Source organism: Leucopleurus acutus, assembly GCF_964270905.1.
Source record: "Leucopleurus acutus genome assembly, chromosome: 4".
Taxonomy (NCBI): domain Eukaryota; kingdom Metazoa; phylum Chordata; class Mammalia; order Artiodactyla; family Delphinidae; genus Leucopleurus; species Leucopleurus acutus.
The window spans coordinates 65,370,315-65,391,312 of record NC_139146.1 but is presented as its reverse complement, the minus strand read 5'-3'; the positions used below and the strand labels follow the sequence as shown (position 1 = coordinate 65,391,312).

The 20,998-nt window shown below is 43.2% G+C and overlaps 1 protein-coding gene across 1 annotated transcript in view; it reads left to right on the top strand.

Moving 5' to 3' along the window:
- APBB2 (amyloid beta precursor protein binding family B member 2) overlaps positions 1-20,998 on the top strand; it is a 345,736-nt gene that overhangs the window by 23,847 nt on the left and 300,891 nt on the right. The gene's annotated exons all lie outside the window — the stretch shown is intronic.

Here is a 20,998-nt window from a genome sequence, read left to right as displayed (position 1 = left end):
GGAAAGAATCCTAGGACAAATGGTGAAAGCAAAGCTATACAGACAAAATCTCACACAGAAGCATACACATACACACTCACAACAAGAGGAAAAGGGGAAGAAATAATATATCTTGCTCCCAAAGTCCATCTCCTCAATTTGGGATGATTCGTTGTCTATTCAGGTATTCCACAGATGCAGGGTACATCAAGTTGATTGTGGAGATTTAATCTGCAGCTTCTGAGGCTGCTGGGAGGGATTTCCCTTTCTCTTCTTTGTTCTCACAGCTCCCGGGGTTCAGCTTTGTATTCGGCCCCGCCTCTGCGTGTAGGTCGCCTGAGGGCGTCTGTTCTTCGCTCAGACAGGACGGGGTTAAAGAAGCAGCTGATTCAGGGCTCTGGCTCACTCAGGCCGGGGGGAGGGAGGGGTACGGATGCGGGGCGAGCCTGCGGCGGCAGAGGCCAACGTGACGTTGCACCAGCCTGAGGTGCGCCGTGCGTTGTCCTGGGGAAGTTGTCCCTGGATCACAGGACCCTGGCAGTGGTGGGCTGCACGGCTGTCCGGAAGGGAGGTGTGGAGAGTGACCTGTGCTCGCACACAGGCTTCTTGGTGGTGGCAGCCGCAGCCTTAGCGTCTCATGCCCGTCTCTGGGGTCCGCGCTGATAGCCGCGGCTCGCACCCGTCTCTGGAGTTCCTTTAAGCAGCGCTCTTAATCCCCTCTCCTCGCGCACCAGGAAACAAAGAGGCAAGACAACGTCTCTTGCCTCTTCTGCAGCTCCATACTTTTTCCCGGACTCCTTCCCACCTAGCCGTGGTGCACTAACCCCTTCAGCCTATGTTCACGCCGCCAGTCCTCTACCTGCGATCCGACCGAAGCCCGAACCTCAGCTCCCAGCCCCGCCAGCCCCAGCGGGTGAGCAGACAAGCCTCTCGGGCTGGTGAGTGCTGGTCAGCCCTGATCCTCTGTGCGGGAATCTCTCCGCTTTGCACTCCGCACCCCTGTTGCTGTGCTCTCCTCCGCGGCTCTGAAGCTTCCCGCCTCCGCTACCCACAGTCTCCGCCCGCGAAGGGGCTTCCTAGTGTGTGGAAACCTTTCCTCCTTCACAGCTCCCTCCCACTGGTGCAGGTCCCGTCCCTATTCTTTTGTCTCTGTTTTTTCTTTTTTCTTTTGCCCTACCCAGGTACGTGGAGAGTTCCTTGCGTTTTGGGAGGTCTGAGGTCTTCTGCCAGCATTCAGTAGGTGTTCTATAGGAGCAGTTCCACGTGTAGATGTATTTCTGATGTATCTGTGGGGAGGAAGGTGACCTCTGCGTCTTACTCTTCCGCCATCTTCTCCTGGTCTGCCTGGTTTGCTTTTTAAAAGGGATTTATCATCACAGAAATTATCTTTTAAGCACTTAATTGTGTTTGTGCTGTCTGGTACTAGGAGAATTTATTGTGTTCTCTAATTAGATAAAGGGAAATTATGTGTCTTGAGATCATCTCTAAATCAAAGGAGCCTTCTCCTGTGCCCCGTGTCAGTGTCTTGGAAATTTGTAGCCCTAAACTACTGATTGTAATTTGTGTGTACCTTCAAAATCAGTTGAGAATTCAGAGATTGAGGTTGTGATTTAAACTCTTGCTTACATTGTATTCCTAGATAAAATAAATATAGAGCCCATTAGGATTTATCTTTACAGTTAATTTTCTTCCTTCTATGATCCCTGTCTTTGAAACGTTAGAGAATGTTTATATTGATGTGGGTTTTAATTCGAAGCTATAAAAGTGTGTTACTTGGGCTTCCCTGGTGGCGCAGTGGTTGAGAGTCCGCCTGCCGATGCAGGGGACACGGGTTTGTGCCCTGGTCCGGGAGGATCCCACATGCCGTGTAGCGGCTGGGCCCATGAGCCATGGCAGCTGAGCCTGTGCATCCAGAGACTGTGCTCCGCAACGGGAGAGACCACAACAGTGAGAGGCCTGCGTACCGCAAAAAAAAAAAAACTTCAAGTAACACACTTCAAGTGTGTTACTTGAAGTATTATGGAAATAATTTTTTTTTCCTTAAGAACATTGTTTGTGTTTTCTCACATCAGCTTTTCATCCTCTACTTTTCCTGCCTTCTGCTCCCACGTATTCAGTTGACAGATCATGTCACTTCCTTTTCTTTTTGGTCATTCCCAGTGGCCTCTTTCAGAGCCCTGTTAACTGGATTCCTGGCCTCTAGGGCATTGTCAGTGCTGCTGCTAACTCTGTCTAATACAGATCTAGTGCTACTCCCCTCATCAAACATGCTCGATGATTCTCAAATCCCCAGCAGATATTCAGGAGCTTTCCTTACCAAAGTCTTTTCCCATAAAATCTTTTATCCACTAGCGCTGCTATCAGTTTAAAACATGCCAGAAACATTCCCACCTTACTAACATTGCCCAGTTTATCCTCTATGTTATATTGTCCTTTGCTCCAAATGGGCCCAAACCATCTTTTTTCAAAGTCTAGCTTAGGTCCCACCACATCCTTGAAGTTCTTCTAGAGCCTTCTCAGATAGTTCTCATCTGTCCCCTTTGAATTAACATTATGGCCTTTATCACCCTCATGAGATTGTGTCTTCTCAGAGATAATATCTTGTCTTATTCACCTTGGTATTCCATCAGCCTTGCCATGTTGGCACTCAGTAGATAGTTGTTGAACTGAATCAACAGTTAGATGGAATTTACTCTTTTAAAACAGAGAGGAGAAGGGAAGAAGGGAGGGAGAGAGTGAAAATATGAAAATGAATGTGAATGCCTGTGGGTGAGCCCAGGCATACTTCCTTTGTATAAGGTACAGTGCAGAGCACCGAGAGAGATAAAGAGAAAGCTCAGCAAAATCCAGACTCCGGGAGACGCTACAGGACAATTGACCTGGTTTCCTCAATGCAGCGCTATTTACAATAGCCAGGACATGGAAACAACCTCAATGTCCAACGATAGATGAATGGATAAAGAAGATGTGGCACATATATACAAAGGACTATTACTCAGCCATAAAAAGGAACAAAATGGTGTCATTTGCAGAGATGTGGATGGACCTAGAGTTTGTCATACAGAGTGAAGTCAGCCAGAAAGAGAAAAACAAGTATCGTATATTAACACATATATGTGGAATCTAGGAAAATGGTACAGATGAACCTATTTGTAGGGCAGGAATAGAGACGGAGACGTAGAGAATGGACATGTGGACACAGGGGGAAGGGGAGTGTGGGACAAATTGGGAGATTAGGCTTGACATAAACGCACTACCATGTGTAAAATAGGTAGCTAGTAGGAACCTGCTGTGTAGCACAGGGAGCTCAGCTCAGTGCTCTGTGACAACCTAGATGGGCGGGGAAGGTGGGAGGGAGGTCCAAGAGGGAGGGGACATGTGTATACATATAGCTGACTCACTTCATTCTACAGCAGAAACTAACACAACATTGTAAAGCATTTTACTCCAATTAAAAAAAAAAAAAAGAGAGAGACAGACAGAGATGAATAGGGGACCTGGAGGTTAAAAGAGACTTATGAAATATATCAACCAGTTGCAATGTATACACTGTTTGCATTCTGATTCAAACAAACTGTAAGAAAACATAAGACAATTGGGGAAATTTGAGCACTGATCAGATAACTGGTGTTAAGAAATTACGATTAATTTTCATAGGCACGATAATGTTAGTGTGTTTATGCTTTAGAGTATCCTTATATGTAGGAGGTACACACTGAAATACTTGTAGACGAAAGGATGTGATGCCTGGGATTTCCCTTCAGCCAGCCTGGAGTTGGTGGGAGTGGTGGAGGGGTAGGGAATATGTGGTTTTGGAGAGCAAACTAGATTGGGTGTGAGTTGATAATTGTTGAAGCTGGATCATGGGTATTACGGGGATTCCTTCATTCTTTATACTTTTTTATGTGTGTGAAAGTTTCCATAATAAAAGGTATGAGATATAAAATAAGGGATAAGACATGAATCTTGTTTTTAAAGAATTGAAAGGACATGAAATGGGCATTTGGGCGGCTCAGGTTCTAGCCCTCGCTCGCTCTCCAAGTACCTGTGTGACTTGGAGTCACCCATTCAACGCTTCTGGGCCTCACAGACTCTCCTGAGTAAATGAGCTCACTGGGTGGTCCTCATTGCCACCGGTCGATTGCAGTGCTGCTCTTCTGAGAGAGACTTTGGGCCTGCACTCCAGGAGAAAGAGTCTGGATTCAAGGAGCCGTGTCTGTGAAGGGCATGATTTTATTCAAGATGTGTATTTGCCAGATCCTACTTCCAAACTCGTTGCCTCCTCTTCCCCAGGGAAACTGGCAGCATTCTGTAACACACGTTGTCAGTGAGTTTGAGTTGATAGAATTTCAGGCAAAGAGCAAAGCAGTATCCTGTCGTGAGCTGGGAAGTCTTATCCACAAAGTTGATGCTGTGTGTGTAGTGATTAAGAAGAGCTCAGGCTCTGGAGGCCAGGTTCCAGTCCTCGCTTAACTACAGGCTGTGTCCCCCGGACAGGTGACTTAACCTACCTTCCTTAGAGGGTTGTTGTGAGGATTAAATAAGCCAGTACATGCGGAGTGCTCTGAACGGTGCCTGGCACATAATAGTGGCTCAATAAATGGCAGATATTCTCATTGGCTCCAGTAGTGCTGCTTGTATTTTGGATTTCTAATTCTTATAGGCTCGTTGAGGCTTAAGAATGTTTGTTATCCTCAGTTGCTTCCTTCTCTCCTTCTCTCTCTCGGGGTTAGAAGCACGTTGGAGCTCACCATAGTCTATGGGACGTGAGAGCGAGAACAGGGTAACCTGGGAAGGGAGCTCGTGACCAGAATTGCCTCTTAGAGGTTATCCTGTCTGCGCTGCCTGTCACTTGGCTGTTGATGGGCTGAGTCGCTGAAGGATTTGGCTGAGAGGGCATAGTTAGTGGAGCCACCTCTGGAATCCGGTCCCCTGGCTGCTGGTTATTTCTGTGGCTGTGTTCAGCTTCCTGAAGTCTCGTTTGGCATCCTCACTGATGACTAGGATGCAGTCTTTCTGATCTATCCAGTATTTTAAAAAAATCATCCCCTGTGTTGAGAAGGAAAGTCTGGAATACCCTAGCATTTGTAGGGCAGGGAGATGGGAGGAAGCGTGGCGTTCTTGGGCACTCTGACTAATCGCTTAAGCAGCAGGGATTCTGTCACTTCCTTTCTAAGGCCTCGTGATCTCAGACCCTTGTCCTCCCCGTCCAGGCCGGCAGCACCTGGGAGGCCCCTGCCCGTTCCTTACAGCCCGCTTGCTTCAGGCCCTGGATCAGTGCCTCACAGTTGTGTGAATTACTTCTCCATCCTTGTTTTCATCCTTTATGTTTCCCAATAAATAGCATCGTTTCTCCGGCACCCACAAAGTAGCATCCTGTGATTTTTTGGGTTTTTTCTTTTTGCCCTTAAGCCTATTGCTTTCCTCCTTCATGTTATTTCTTCATTGCCTTCATTTTCTTTGGATGCGTCTATTTATTTTCTGTTCATTAAGCTGAAAATAGGTTTACAAGCTTCTCTTATTTATTCCAGGGATGAGATTCCAGTTTATAGATTATCCACATCCCTTTGCTTTTTCTGTACCTTTGAGGCACTTTACAGCTCATGGAAATTTCCTAATAACAAGGAAAATAATATCTCTATGAGATTTGACAGATTACATAAAGATTTCATAGAGAAAATAACATAGTAGACTTAAGAGTTGAGAAGGCTGATAAAAAGAAATGAAATTGAGTTATTTGTAGCAAGGGGGATGGACCTAGAGTCTGTCATACGGAGTGAAGTAAGTCAGAAAGGGAAAAAGAAATACCGTATGCTAACACATATGTATGGAATCTTAAAAAAAAAAAAAAAAGGTTCTGAAGAACCTAGGGTCAGGACAGGAATAAAGATGCAGATGTAGAGAATGGACTTGAGGACATGGGGAGGGGGAAGGGTAAGCTGGGACGAAGTGAGAGAGTGGCATGGACATATATACACTACCAAATGTAAAATAGGTAACTAGTGGGAAGCAGCCGCATAGCACAGGGAGATCAGCTCGGTGCTCTGTGACCACCTAGAGGGGTGGGATAGGGAGGGTGGAAGGGAGACGCAAGAGGGAAGACATATGGGAACATATGTATATGTATAACTGATTCACTTTGTTATAAAGCAGAAACTAACACACCATTGTAAAGCAATTATACCCCAATAAAGATGTTAAAAAAAAAAAGAGTTGAGATGGCTAGATTTTAACCTGGTTTGAATTTCCATTGACAGACTGTCGGTCTTTGGACAAGTTATTTTTACCTTTTCCTACCTCAGTTTTCTCATCTGAAAAATGGAAATCTCTAGGGGTTGGCGGGAGATGATGTGTTCTTGGTACTGATTAAATTTAATAAACATTAGCTAATATTACTGTGGATATTGTAATCTTATTGAGCTTCACAGTATAGTGGTTTGTTTGTTTTTTTGAGGTAGATCAGGTCATCTTCTCCATTTTTATCTATTTCCGTTAATTCATCTATTCCTTTCCTTTTGCCTAGGAAAAAGAGAGAGAAGGAGGGGAGAGATTTAAGGCTAATAAATTCTATTTATAGCTGTAGCATCAAGGCTTGATGAGTTTGAGATTTGCCCTAAAATCCTCTCCTGGAGGAAGAGGCAAAGGGTGAGTGGAGGACTCCTTTCTGTATCTTTATACTCCAGCTTATTCTTGCTTCAGTACCACCGGAGAGGACCTGGGGGTGGGGTGGGGTGTATGTCTGGAGCTTCTCCTTCAGTCCACTTTCATTGTCCTTGATTTATTATTTATTTATTTATTTGCGGTACGCGGGCCTCTCACTGTTACGAACTCTCCCGTTGCAGAGCACAGGCTGTGGACGCACAGGCTCAGCGGCCATGGCTCACGGGCCCAGCCGCTCTGCGGCATGTGGGATCTTCCCGGACCAGGGCACGAACCCGTGTCCCCTGCATCGGCAGGCGGACTCTCAACCACTGCGCCACCAGGGAAGCCCTGTCCTTGATTTAGAACCATGTCCAGGGCTCCTGAGTGCAGGTGATAGGCCAGGAGGCAGTGTGGCGCAGTGGGCAGATATGCCCACTGTACTATAGAACCTTCTCGGCTCTGCTGCTGAACCTCTCTGCTCTTCGGTTTCCTCCTTTGTACAGGAGCTGTGCCATGGGATGATCTAGAGGAGCGGGACATAGGTATGAAGGGCATGACGCCCAATGTGGGCTCCTTTTCGGGTTTAAAATGTGTTTCTGAGTCCTGCTAAAGGGATTTCGGGCCGCAGCACACAGGTTGCAGAGGCATTTGGTGGGCAGTGGTAGCTTCGAAACACCCCACCCTGCCAAGAAAGGCTGGTCTGGTAGAGTTGGGACCTGCTTTCAGCCAGTGTCCGACCTTCGGGTGGGCATGAGAATGACATTGCTTTGTCAAAATACACCTTCTGGGCTCTAAACCTGACCTACTGCCCAGACATGTACCTTTTGGAAAAGGTTCCTAGGTGCTCCTGATGCCGGCCTGGCTTAGAGCCACTGCTTTAGACAAATCAGAGTGACTGTTAATCCATTTGGTTCTCACACCAGCCCTACGAGTTCCGTGCTGTCATTATGCCCCTTCTGTATGACACGTCCGAGGTCACACAGCTAGGATGGGGTGGAGCCAGGTTTTGAGCCCCAGCGACCTGGCCTTGGAGTCCGTGCCCTCGTCCCTCGTGTTTTCCTCCTCTCTTAATCAGAGATAGAATTGCCTTGGAAATGGGCTTTGGAGAGTGTAGTTCTTACTTAAGGGCTGGGGGAAATTTGGTAAGAACCAGCAGCTTCTTTTTTTTTACTGACCCTGCGTTATTTCTTGGAGAGTCCTGGCCTGGTTCAGATTTCAGTAAGATTCATACGTTGGAGCAGGTGTGTGTCCTGGCAGGTGGGGATGAAGGCGTAGAGCAAATTGACAAGCCCGCCTCGCATGTTTGTAACTTCCGCTCTCCCGCGTACTCTTCAGTAGGTGTTAGCTTGCTCCAGGGGTGAGAATTTGGGGGTCATTTCTTCGGCTTTTTTCACTATAGCCAAAATGCTAGACTGAACGCCCTTCAAGGGTGGCTGGTCCTTTGAGACGGCCTGAGGAGAGTGGCTTTCATTTCGTCTGTACTCGGAAGAGAGCGGAGCACAGTTCCCGAGGGCCTGCCGGCTCACGGCTTTAACAAGCCTGGCGTTAGACGGTCTTGGAGGACAGCTTTCACGCGGGAGCCTTTGCAGCCTGGGCCAGAGTGTTTGATAGTCTGGGGCATACGTGCTTTAGACCGACCTGCCCGAGAAAGTTGTGGAGCCCTCAGACAAATGCAGCAGGTGTGAAAGAACAATAAAAACAGCCACTTGCTGTGTGCCGGCCACAGTGCTAAGGTCCTTTAGGACACTAGCCCTCATCCTCATGCCATCTGGAAGGTAGATGTAATGGCCCCCTTTTTATAGAGGAGGAAATGGACTCAGCAAGTTAAATGATGAGCCAGTCTCAGGGTCACACAGATAATAAGTGATGCAATCAGGATTTGAACCCACTTCTCTCAAGACTCCAAAGCCTGTGAACTTTCCTAATACTTTCCTAAAACTGTGTACTCAGCTTCATAGCAGACATTAGTTTGCAGATAAAAGTTTTCTCTTCTCTCTTCCTAATATAACATCAGGATTTACTTTTGGATAAAGCGAATAAAATAAGCACTGCTAAATGTTATCCTGAAATGAAAAAAGGAAAAAGGAATGAATGAGTGAATGAATGAATGAATGGATGGATGGATGAAGCTGGATTGGTGATGGATTTAGAGAGCACAGGGAGATGCAGTGTGCTCAGGGGCTCTGGTGATTTCCTTCAGAACAACGTCTTTTGGGGATTTCTACCCCTCTTTTGTTAAAATGATACAGGATCTGGACCATGAAGGAGCAGTTTGTATTTTTAGCTACATTTAATTCCTGAATTGTTTACTCTTGAATTTTCCCCCTCAATTAACTATATTCCTATTCCTCCCCTTTTCTTTTCTCCCACTTGTCCTTTCTAGTAGGTTTTGCTTGCCAGTATTACTTGGTTTCAGGTGGATAAAGTATGTAATTTTAATAGTTGAGATTTCTTTGAAAAAGCCTGAGAAGGATTAATAAAGCCATATCTATCAATGTATGAGCTGTGAAAATATAGGATGAGCTTTCCAACAAATGTTATTATTATAATAATACTTATGGTTCCATTTCCACGTCAGCCATTACAGATGCCCTGAGGAAACAAACATGGGGAAAATTAGATGTGATCATATTAATTATGATTTCACTTCTGTGGTTAAATAGATTTCCAGCTAGAGCTGGAGTTGCTTCTTAATTAAACAAATATTTCTTGAGGGCCTGAAATCTGCCGCACCATGTACTAGTTTGTGATTTCACCTGTTCTTTGGGTAGCAGCACCACTTATGCTTTGAGTTGGTTTTTTAAATTCTTAGCAGCCGCTCTCAACATAATTTATTAGGCCAGCGTTTAGGAGTGCTGTTCCGTGAAAGCCCCTTTCCCACATGCTTGAAGGGTAATAGGAATTACGAATTTCAAATACGAATCCTGGACTTAGGGTTTAGAATTTAGAAACTTTCATTAGATTTTTGTTGAAACATGAGCTGTTTCGTACACTGTGGATATCCTTAAATTATTATTAGCAAAATATCAAATTACTTGACTTTAAAAAAAATTTAATGATGACCAGAGGCATCAATTTGAAGTCCTAGTTCAAACTACTTATGATTTAAAATGAATCAGATGACTCACAGACTTGGATTGGGTGGCACAACTGGGTAGAGCCGGGTTCTGGTCTCTGCCCATCAGCTGTGTGACCCTGGGTAAGCCTTCAACATTCTGGGCTCTGGTGTGCTCCTCTGTTGAGTAAGGGATTGGAGGGTCCCTGCTGGTTCCTACTGGGTCAGACTCTGTGGGAAGAGAAATACAAGATGTTGACACATGGGCCAGTGTGTTGGAGAGAGAGTTTTTTTCTTGGTAGGGGGACCTTTTTTTTTTTAATTATTATTTTTAAAAAAAAGTAAATTTATTTAATTATTGCTGCGCTGGGTCCTCGTTGCTGTGCGTGGGCTTTCTCTAGTTGCAGCGAGTGGGGGCTACTCCTTCGTTGTGGTGCGCGGGCTTCTCATTGAGGTGGCTTCTCTTGTTGTGGAGCACGGGCTCTAGGCACGCGGCCTTCAGTAGTTGTGGCATGTGGGCTCAGTATTTGTGGCTCATGGGCTCTAGAGTACAGCCTCAGTAGTTGTGGCGCACGGGCTTAGTTGCTCCGCGGCATGTGGGATCTTCCTGGACCAGGGTTTGAACTCATGTCCCCTGCACCGGCAGGTGGATTCTTAACCACTGTGCCACCAGGGAAGCCCTGTAGGGGAACGTTTAAAATGAACTATCTAGAGGTTGAAAGAACTACAGTCCATCAATCCATAAAGAATAAGAATACAGAAGTTAAAAAGAAATGATTAGGAGTTTCTTGTACTCATTCAGAACAACAATGCTGTACTCACCCCAATTCCCAGTTATTGAAACCCAACCAGGAAAGGGACTTCCTTAGGCAAGGACTAGCCTTTGTTTGACACATTGCATTTGCTCTACGGTTGCTAGGTAGGTTTGTGCCATTTTATACATTCTAGTAGGAATGGGTAGTGGTTGGAGCTGGGCTGAGCAGTGCGTCTATATATTAGAAGCAGATTTCTTATCTATTAGAAACTGCCACTGTTGGAGGAAAGAAAGTGTGCTGCCTTAAAAGATTCATCAGTATTGAGCTGATTCAAACAGTTGGAGACTTAGGGGAGAAATTGGAGCTTAGAAAATGATTTCTTGCTGGTGCTGTTGTATTCCATTTCTCTCTGTTCATTTATGGAGAGAATGATGAATGTATCAAAGGGGTGGCGAAGTATATAAAGACCAGTGTTCCTTAAATCTCAGTAATTTATGGACCTCTTTATTTAAAGGAAAAATTTCTCACAAATTCCCAGTACTAACATAAATATTTTTATTATGAAGTAGCTTAAATATGCCTGAACATAAAACTAGGTATAAGCTCCTTATGCTTCCAGCTCTTATATAACTATAAAACAATGACAAATTTATAGAGTAAATTCAAGCAAAACCAATAACATTCAAATTAACATCAATTTATCACGACAGATAATCTTCTGGGCTAAAATTAAACCTCTCCTTGGAAATGTGATCGTGGTTCTGACAGCCAAAGTCCCAGTTCATTTCTCCTTCTATTTCCCTATATTCAAACCTTCCTTCATATAAAGCACCTTCATTTGGCCAGAACGTATGATTTTGGTTTTAATTTAGCTTCATTTATTTTTCTTCCTTGTCCTTGATGATTAAATTCATACTACTAGGTGCCATGATGATTAGAAACAGAAAAGCAAACCCACTTTTGATCAAGCCAGAAGTTGGGACTTGGTGCCTCGTTGCATTGGGGTGGGTAGTGGAGGAAAGAGTAGGGTCATTGGTACTTGCTTTACTGGGTTTCAGATTTGGGTGAGAGTGAATGGTGTCATTCAGTAAAATGTGGAAGCAAAGGAGAAAAAGTAGGTTTTGAGAGAAGATGATTAGTTTGAGATGCAGGTTTCTAGCAGTGTGGTGGACTGGATACTCAAACGCACTTCCTCACTAAAGCATTGTAATCTGGATAAACATTTTTTAATGCACTTTTGGGATCACAGGAACTAAGACATCTCCAAAGTGTCAACCATGAATTAGTAAGGTAAAACCCAAGCTGGGAGCTTTCTGTGTAAACAAACACAGAAGACGGGTTGCCTTCACCAGTGTGGTTGGAGACTAAGCCTTGGGTGAGTGGCAATGTTAGAAGAGCCTGCATTCCATTAGGACCTGTAAAAGAAGCTAAAGTAGCCCAGATAGCGCCCATTGGCTTTTGGCAGAAGCTAATGCAAATCCTTTCTGGAGGAAGGCATGCCTACTTTAGACCTTAGGATTCTCCTAAGATCAACCAAATAAGAGTTGAGGATCAAAGATTTCTAACCCTACTAGGAAACGAGCCACCAGGAGCGAGGGTCATTAGAAACAAACAAAGAACAATAGGCTTAACCCTGAGGACTCTCGATATTAAAATTATCTGATACAGAATATAAAATAACCATTTTGAAATGCTTTAAGAAATAAAATATATAATCACACATAAGTGCAGAGAGCATGAGATAAAAATTGACCAGGCTTGGGGAAAGGCGGTGGGGGAAGGATAAATTGGGAGTATGGGAGGCACATTACCATTTATAAAATGGATAAACAACAAGGATTTACTGGATAGCATAGGGAAATACATTCAGTGTCTCGTAGTAAACAATAATGGAAAAGAAGTGAATAAAAGAATATAGATATATACATATATATGTATAACTGAATCACTTTGCTGTATACCTGAAATTAACACAACATTGTAAATCAACTATACTTCAATCAAAAAAAAAAGGAGACTTCCCTGGTGGTCCAGTGGCTAAGACTCCGCATTCCCAATGCAGGGGGCCTAGGTTCCCTCCCTGGTCAGGGAACTAGATCCCACATGCCGCAACTAAAGTTCCCGCATGCTGCAGTGAAGATCCTGTGTGCCGCAACTAAGACCCAGTGCAGCCAAATAAATAAATAAATATATTTTTAAAAAATGACCAGGCATATTATTCAGCCATAAAAAAGAAGGAAATTCTGCCATTTGTGACAACATGGATGGACCTTGAAGGCATTGTGCTAAGTGAAGTAAGTCAAAGACAAACACTGTATGATCTCACTGATACGTGGAATCTACAAAAAAATCCCAGACTCATAGAAACAGAGCAGATTAATTGTTGCCAGAGGCGGGGGATGGAGGAAATGGATGAAGGTAGTCAAGATACAAACTTCCAGTTACAAGAAAAATAAGTTCTGGGTAAATAATGTACAACATGGTGACTATAATTAATAAAACTGTATCGTATATTTGAAAGTTGCTAAGAGAGTAGATAGTCAAAGTTCTCATCATAAGGAAAGAACTGTAACTATGTGAGGTAATTGATGTTAATTAAACTTACTGTGGTAATCATTTTGCAATATATACATAGATCAAATTATGTTGTACGCTTTAATACAATGTTGTATGTCAGTTATATCTCAATAAAGGGTGTGTGTGTACAAGGGCAACATAAATCTAGGTGTTTGGTTGTTACTGGAAAAAAATTAACCAGGCAGATTAGGGGAAAAAAGCAAGAACAAAACCTAAGGGAAAAAATTATAACATAATTTTTTGACATAAAAACTCAATAAATTAGATTGGCAACAGCTAAAGAAGCAATTCATGAACTAGGAAAAAAGATTTGAAGAAAATAACCAGAATGTAACATAGAAATAAAAAGAAAAACATGAAGGTGTGTTTGAAGACTATAAAGCCTATGATGAGATCTGTTCAGAGTCCCAGAAAGATGATAGAGGAAATAGAGGGAAGTAATATTTGAGAATCTAGTGTACAAATAATTTCCAGAGAGAGTTCATAAAGAACATAAATGACCGGTGTTCCTTAAATCTTAGTAATTTATGGACAAGATAAGGGGGGAAGCACAGCATATACCAATAGGATAAACAAAGAGAAATCCACATCTAGACATAGGAAAACTTAAATACACCAAAATAAGAAAGATGATTTTAAGCATACCTAGAAAAGAAAGATAGATTGTTAATCAAGGGAATAATAGACTGACAGCTGACTTCTCAGCAATAATGGAAGCTGGAAAAATATTTTCAAAATGCTAAAAGAAAATACTATTGGTTGTATATCAGCAAAACTGTCATTCAAGAAAAAGGCAAAATATGCTTTCCAAAAAAATTAAACCTTACCACAGCCGACCTTTACTAAGAAACTTCGTAAAGGATGTGCTTCATGGAGAAGAAAGTGATTCCAGAAGGAAAGTCTGAAATGCGAAAAGGAATGATAAAGAAATTGGTAAACTTGTAGATAAACCTCATTAAAATTAAATTTAGTTCCTCAGTCATATTAGCCAAATTTCAAGGCACACGTGGATAGTGACTACTATATTGAACAACACAAATACGGCACATTGCCATCGTCGAAGAAAGTTCCATTGGATAGCTCTGTTGTGGAATAATGGAAGGGAAATACACTAAGATAATCTCTGCGGTTCATTGATTTAAGTTGCCACTGTTGATAAGAGCCACCATTATACTATGTGTGTAAGATTTTAAGAAAAACATTGCCAAAGATGTTTAAGATGCCGTTTTTGTAAGGCACATCTCCGTATTACCTGTGTGAAAATGGAAGAAATGTGCCTCTTAGAATGGATGCACTATGGAGTTAGAGCATGAATGAACCAGGAATTGAGATCCAAGTAGGTTGGACATAGAATAGTCAAGAGAGAGAAAGCATGGTGTGTACTTGGCATAGAGCGTGTCTCAATAAATGTTTGATGAATGAATGGGTGATGTATCGGATGGGCGTCTTCAGACTATCCTGGTAGCTGTACTTGGCATCATGGTCGAAGTCACCCAGAAAGTTTGTATGAAGTGTGAGGAGAGTCAGGATGAAGCCTTGGTGAACACCATTGATATTCTAGTGGTCATATAGAAAGGAGCCTAAGAAGGAGCCCGAGAAAGAACTTTCAGAGAGGTGGGGAAGAACCAGAGAGAACTCAGGCCACCTGAGAACAAAGGGTAAGGAGGTGAGATGCTGCAAGGACTCTGTTAAGATAAGGCATATGTATTCCTGAATAAGCATCAGCCTGCCCTATGTGATAGGAGAAGCACTGAGAATCACAAAGGCATCAGTGATTATTTCCGCCAGAGCATCTGAGAAGGCTTCATGAAGGAGGTGATGTTTGGGCTGGGCCTCAAAGGACGAGTAATTGCCACATCAGAGTAGTAGGCTGAGACGGTCTAGGCAGGTGGAGTAATACTAACAACAGCGTGAGATTGTGAGAAGGTGTGAAGCCCTTGGCAGTAACTCCTAATGAGGCCGACTTCACTGTGTCCAGCTTTTTTCTAGGTAAAGGGCTAATGTTGGTGAAGGAGCATGTGTTCCCTAAGATCAGAAGCATACTTCTACTGATCTTAAGTTGGAAGGGAAGGCAGTTAAAATAACTGCATACCTGACCAGACACCTCCCTAATGCTCTGAGTAGACCACACTTTATCTATGATTTTTCCAACATTATCTCAGGTTATACAGTTTATTACTGAATTTGGGGATTTAAGTTCTGTATTAATGCCTATGGTATATTATTAAGATGATTAATCATACGCCATCCTTAGACTACAGAGTGGGAAACGGATTTAGCTTGCTACAGTTCACCAGGTCAGAGTGCTAAGAAAATATGCAGCAGATAAGACTTGGGCAAAAATCCCAGATTCTTGATTTAAAAGCTGTGTAACATCAGTCAAGTTATTTGACCGCTTCATGCTTCAAGTTTCGCCATTTAAAAATAGGCATAATAAAAGTTCCTACTTCAGGATGGATGTGAAGAGTAATAGAAAGAACTTAGCAAAACAGTTATTCATTATGATAATAAAAACATTCCAGTACTTTTTTCAATAAGGAAATACACTGTATCAGTGGTTCCCAGCTGTGGGCATGATGTGCATCCGCATCATTTGGGGCCAGTTAGAAAAATAAAGATTCGTGAACACTGCCCCAGACCTAGTACATCAGAGCACCTGGGCTTTGGACTTTGTATTTTTTGATAGGAACTCCAGGTTTAGGAACCCTTGCTCTTCGGCTGAGTAGCATTTTGGTCATTTTTTTACCTGCGTATTTACATTCTTCTTTGCTCTACAGTACTTTGAACATTGGCTCTTGGTATGGGTTGAGTATGTGAGCTTTCAGGTGTTTAATCCAAGAGATCATTGTGTGACACTTCACTCCTGTACCTTCCTTTCTCTTTCTCCTCCTTTCCTCATCTACCTCCCCATCATCCCATATTGAATTTTTTAGACAGTTGGGTTGACTTATTTCCTGGACAGCCTAGTTCTCAGCACCTCCCCCACAATCTCTTTTAAATAGATTTTATTTTATTTTTTTTTGCGGTACACGGGCCTCTCACTGTTGTGGCCTCTCCCGCTGCGGAGCACAGGCTTCGGACGCGCAGGCTCAGCGGCCATGGCTCACGGGCCCAGCCACTCCGCGGCATGTGGGATCTTCCCGGACCGGGGCACGAACCCGTGTCCCCTGCATCGGCAGGCGGACTCTCAACCACTGCGCCACCAGGGAAGCCCTAAATAGATTTTTAAAAGAAACTTTGTGAAGGCAGACATTTGGCATGTTAAAATTGAACTTCAGGTTACACTAAATAATTCAACTTTTTTTATCCTTTGAAAAACATGACTACAGGAAATGCTTCTAAAATAACTTATATTCCCCCTGTTAAAACTGAGGTTGTGTTTGGATAGATTCCAGCATTTGTTCTTTTTCCTTGGGAGGGGGGCAAGATGTGGGAGTGTTCTCCATGCCAAAATATGCAAATTTAATCCCTCAGACCTAAGAGTGCCTTTCATATGATGGCAGTCATTTGGTATACTGCCTGGGAGATTTAAGAAATAAAGTATTTACTGTATTTAGATCAGTTAGAATATTCCTTTTAACTTTTGTGTGTGGATATTTTGGTGAAAAAAAAAAAGCATTGTATTGCAGCAGAAGTAGCCTTGCTAGTTAAATCTGTTTAGTTCATGTATTTTGCGTTTCATTTGGATGAGGAAATGTCAGCTTCATTAGGGCAGAAATTTTGTTCAGTGCTAAACCCCCAGCGCCTAGAATAGCGCTTGGCGCATAATGAGTGTTTAATAAAACTGTACGAAGTGAATGAGGTAATAATTAACCAACCCAAACTAAAAACCACATCTACCACTTCTCACCGAAAAATTTCCTCAAGGGCTTGTGAAGGTAACAATACCTGAAATTTGTCTGATATTCGGATTAGAGGCTGCCTGCATGTTCCCATGGCCCCCTGTGCCTCTCACAGATCACACTGAGTCCCTTCACTTAGGTCCTTGCAGGAAGGGACTGGGTCTCATGTTCATGGTTGTATCCACAGTGCTGTATCTGGCAGCTTTGTAGTTTCTTAAGTAAATATTTGTTGAATGAGTACATAAAGCTTAAAAAATTGCTGTAATGCCTTTATATTTGGTTTCATTGGTTGACAGTCCCATGAAGCTGGCTGTTTTACAAATGATGGAACTAAGGTTAAAGAGTGTAAATGAGTTATTCCAGAAAGCCTTTGGGTCATAAGTAGCAGAGCTGGGACCACAACCTCTATGTCTGCTGATTTCTTTGTCCCTTGTTCTTTCCGGAACAGCCTTTAAAACATTAGAAAGCATAAATTCCTTCCCCACCTCCCCCAACTGTTGAAACCCCCTTTACTTGAGAGCATGACACGGGACATTACTAGGTGAAACCTTTTCCAGATTGTCGTCACGTCTCCACAAACTTTGTTGGGTGGCAGTTTTGCTTACTTATAATAGATTCTCTTCAGTTTCTGGTGATGGGTAATTTAAAACAAACCGAGCCCTGTCCCAAACATTTTAAGACGTGAAATGATCAGTACTTTCAATCTAAGATTTTAAAATCAAATTTCCAGTGCCATGAGAGGAATGCTCTCTGACATATTCTTGCCTGACCATTTTGAGAGAGAAATTTCAGAAGTATTGAATTGGCTTGGCTGATATTTCTAGAATCAGGCTCAAGAAGGAGAAAGTTTCCCTTTGACGTTAAAATAGGAAAAAAAAAAAAAATGCTGGCCATCCGTTTAAGATTCTCCGATGGTGGCAGTGTCTGGGGGTATGTTTTGCCAAAGGCGTTCACTGAAGCTAAAGAACCAGACGACACACAGCTAAGGTTCCAAGTAAGAAAGGATTTCAAAATCAGTGCATCCGATCGAATTCTAATTTGTTTAGTCTCTATTGAGAAAGATAATGTGTTGACTTCAGCAAGATTACGGCCAAATTGATTGGCAGGTCAGAGTTTATTCTACCAGACTGCTAAATTTAAACTTCCTGCCATTACCTTACAAATGACTTTAAAGGGTTCCTTGCACAATACTCACCACCAAGCTTTGATTTCACTGTGAAATAGCAACAAGAATCTGATTCCTTTTGCCATCTGTGGACATTAACCTTTAGCGTCCGATCTGAGGCACAGAAAAGAATGAATAAACGGTCGATATCGTCTTTCCTTCAGGATCCAGCCGTGGAAAGAGATGGTGGGGACTTTAGGAGCCGTTTGGGGTGGAAAAAATTCGTGTTTTCTTTTTCGAGGGTGCCTGACTCCTGAGATGAGGCGGGACGGAGCCATTGTATTGGTCCTGGCACTCAGGGAGCTCACGTCATCCCTGGATGTGGCTTTTTTATTAGTGGCTTCACAGTTCCTGCCTTTGTGGCCCTGCTGCACAGTAGGCAAGGGGTGATGGAGGGAACTCAGGGAAGGCTTTTCAGGGAGTGTTTCTGAGTTTGTCACTGCCATCTGTCCTCTCGTCTCCCTTGCTCGTCAGGCTGTTCACATTTTGTGGGACTCGTAGGTTTCTGACTGGTGTGGCATGGACGCTGTAGGTAAACGCTGAGAAAGAAGTGGAGGTGAGCAGTGATCCTGTACATCACTTAGAGGAGGAGAGAAAAGTCCTGCTCATCCCCAAGCTTGTAGCAGGCGTAAGATAAGAAGCATTAGGATTATTTTATTTTAGTTTTTAGTGACTCTCTTCTTTTCTTTTCCTTTCTTTCCTTTTTTCTTTTTCCTCCCTCCCTCCCTCCCTTTCTTTTTTTTCTTTTAACAATGTTTTATTGAAGTATAACTGACCTATAAAACTGTTAGTTCCAGGTACACAACGTAGTGATTCACTGTTTCTGTACTTTACAAAATGATCCCCACTCTGTTTCTTACGTTTTGAAATCAGTAATATCTCTCCCCTAAAACTTGAGTTGTTTTGGAAGGAAGAGGCTCAGACTTGATGCCTGGCCATTTAGTAGATCATTTACTTCCAGCACTGGGGCAAGCATGCATCCCTCCTCTCCCTTACAGGTGGCTCACAGGTGTCAGTGTCATTTTCTCTTGTTGAAAACCTCTTGTCCTGCTTTGAGCAGTGGGACTGTGCTGTCATCAGCAGGGCAAGTACTAGGACCAAAAAGCTTTCAGCGTGACAGGCGGTTTCTGTTCAAGACACCTGCTGCCCAAGCACACTGCAACCATTGTTTCTCCGACGGAACGGGTTCTGGGCAGAGCCTCGTCTATTTTAGGCAGCCTTTGAGTCTCTGGTTTTTTTCCTGCATGCATTTCATTTTTGATGGAATAAATTTCTGTCTCGTTCTACTGGTTTTGCTGATTATGAATTTAACATGTGCTGGTGGTTCATACGAACTTGTATTTCGAGGAGTGCATGCTGAGATGTTGTAGTGGCGGAAAGAGCACTTGGTCACAGTGGAGCCAGGTGATCTGGACTCTCATCCCTGCCCCACCAACTGTGTGGCCTTGGGTGAGACATTTGACCTCTCTGGGTGACTGTGTCCTCATTTGTAAACTGAGGAGGTTGGCTTCTTAGAATGATGGACTGCCAAGTACCCTAGTGTTAAGATTCTACCATTGTGTTTTGTGTTTTCTGAGATGCTAGGAGTATCAGAAATGGAGTGTGGCAGTGTTCACTAAGGGCTCTGCCCCTGTGAAATCATAAGTAACACCAGGAGGCACTCTTTTTTTTTTTTTTTTTTTTTGTGGTACGCGGGCCTCTCACTGTTGTGGCCTCTCCCGTTGTGGAGCACAGGCTCTGGACGCACAGGCTCAGCGGCCATGGCTCACGGGCCTAGCCGGACTGGGGCACGAACCCGTGTCCCCTGCATCGGCAGGCGGACTCTCAACCACTGTGCCACCAGGGAAGCCCTGGGAGGCACTCTTTTTAATTAAGTGACAGTTGTATGGCATGGCTAGTGATAGAGAAGTTTGGATGCATTAGTTAAGGGAGAGGAATAACTCTGGGTCTTCCTGTTTCTTTGTGACAAGTTTGCAAAATAACAAGATTTCTTGTTTCTGGAAAAGTAGTCATTCAGCCCTGGGAGTGTTATTGGACACTCGGGTTTTGAACTTCTAAATGAAGAATTACAGAGTTCAGATAAATGAAGACTTTAAAATTTTAGCTCTTACTGTTCAGATAAGAGGAAACCCACAGATCAGGCTAATATAGTATATCGATATCCCATTTCTGATTTGCATTCCCATACTGTTTAATAAGAAAAACCTTGGGGCTTCCCTGGTGGCGCAGTGGTTGAGAGTCCGCCTGCCGATGCAGGGGACACGGGTTCGTGCCCCGGTCCTGGAAGATCCCACATGCCGCGGAGCGGCTGGGCCCGTGAGCCATGGCCGCTGAGCCTGTGCGTCCGGAGCCTGTGCTCCGCAACGGGAGAGGCCACAACAGTGAAAGGCCCGCGAACCGCAAAAAATAAAAGAAAGTAAGAAAAACCTTATTTAAAAATATCCTAATTCTACAAACAATATGTATTAATTGTAGAAAACTTGGAAAATACTGAGATGTAAACACAAATATTTCTAATTCCGTGACCAAGAAATCGCTATTATTGTTCATAATTTGGAGTCTTAGATTGTATGCGCTCAGTTTGTAGAACAAATCTGGGATTATACCACAGGTACATAACTTGATATCTTGCTTTTTTCCTGCCGTGTTCCTTTCAAAATGATTTTTGTGACAGAGGTTCAAATGAAGGTGGAGATTAATGTAATATTATGCTTGGCACACTTGTGACGGGGTCTGCTTTGACTTAACAGAAATAGACTTGTGGACCTAGTATCTGAAAATAACATATGTCTCATTCCCTCTTGAACAGGCTTTCAATATGTGGCATATATTGATGTCATAACTATTGCTATAATTAACAAAGACTTCTTAAGCTATTCTTAATTGTTCACTAATTGCTTTTATAGGGCTCCCTCATTTGAGTTTTCTGTTTCTAAGTCGCTAGGTGCCGTGTCAGTGAACTTATGTTACTTAAACAGTTTTT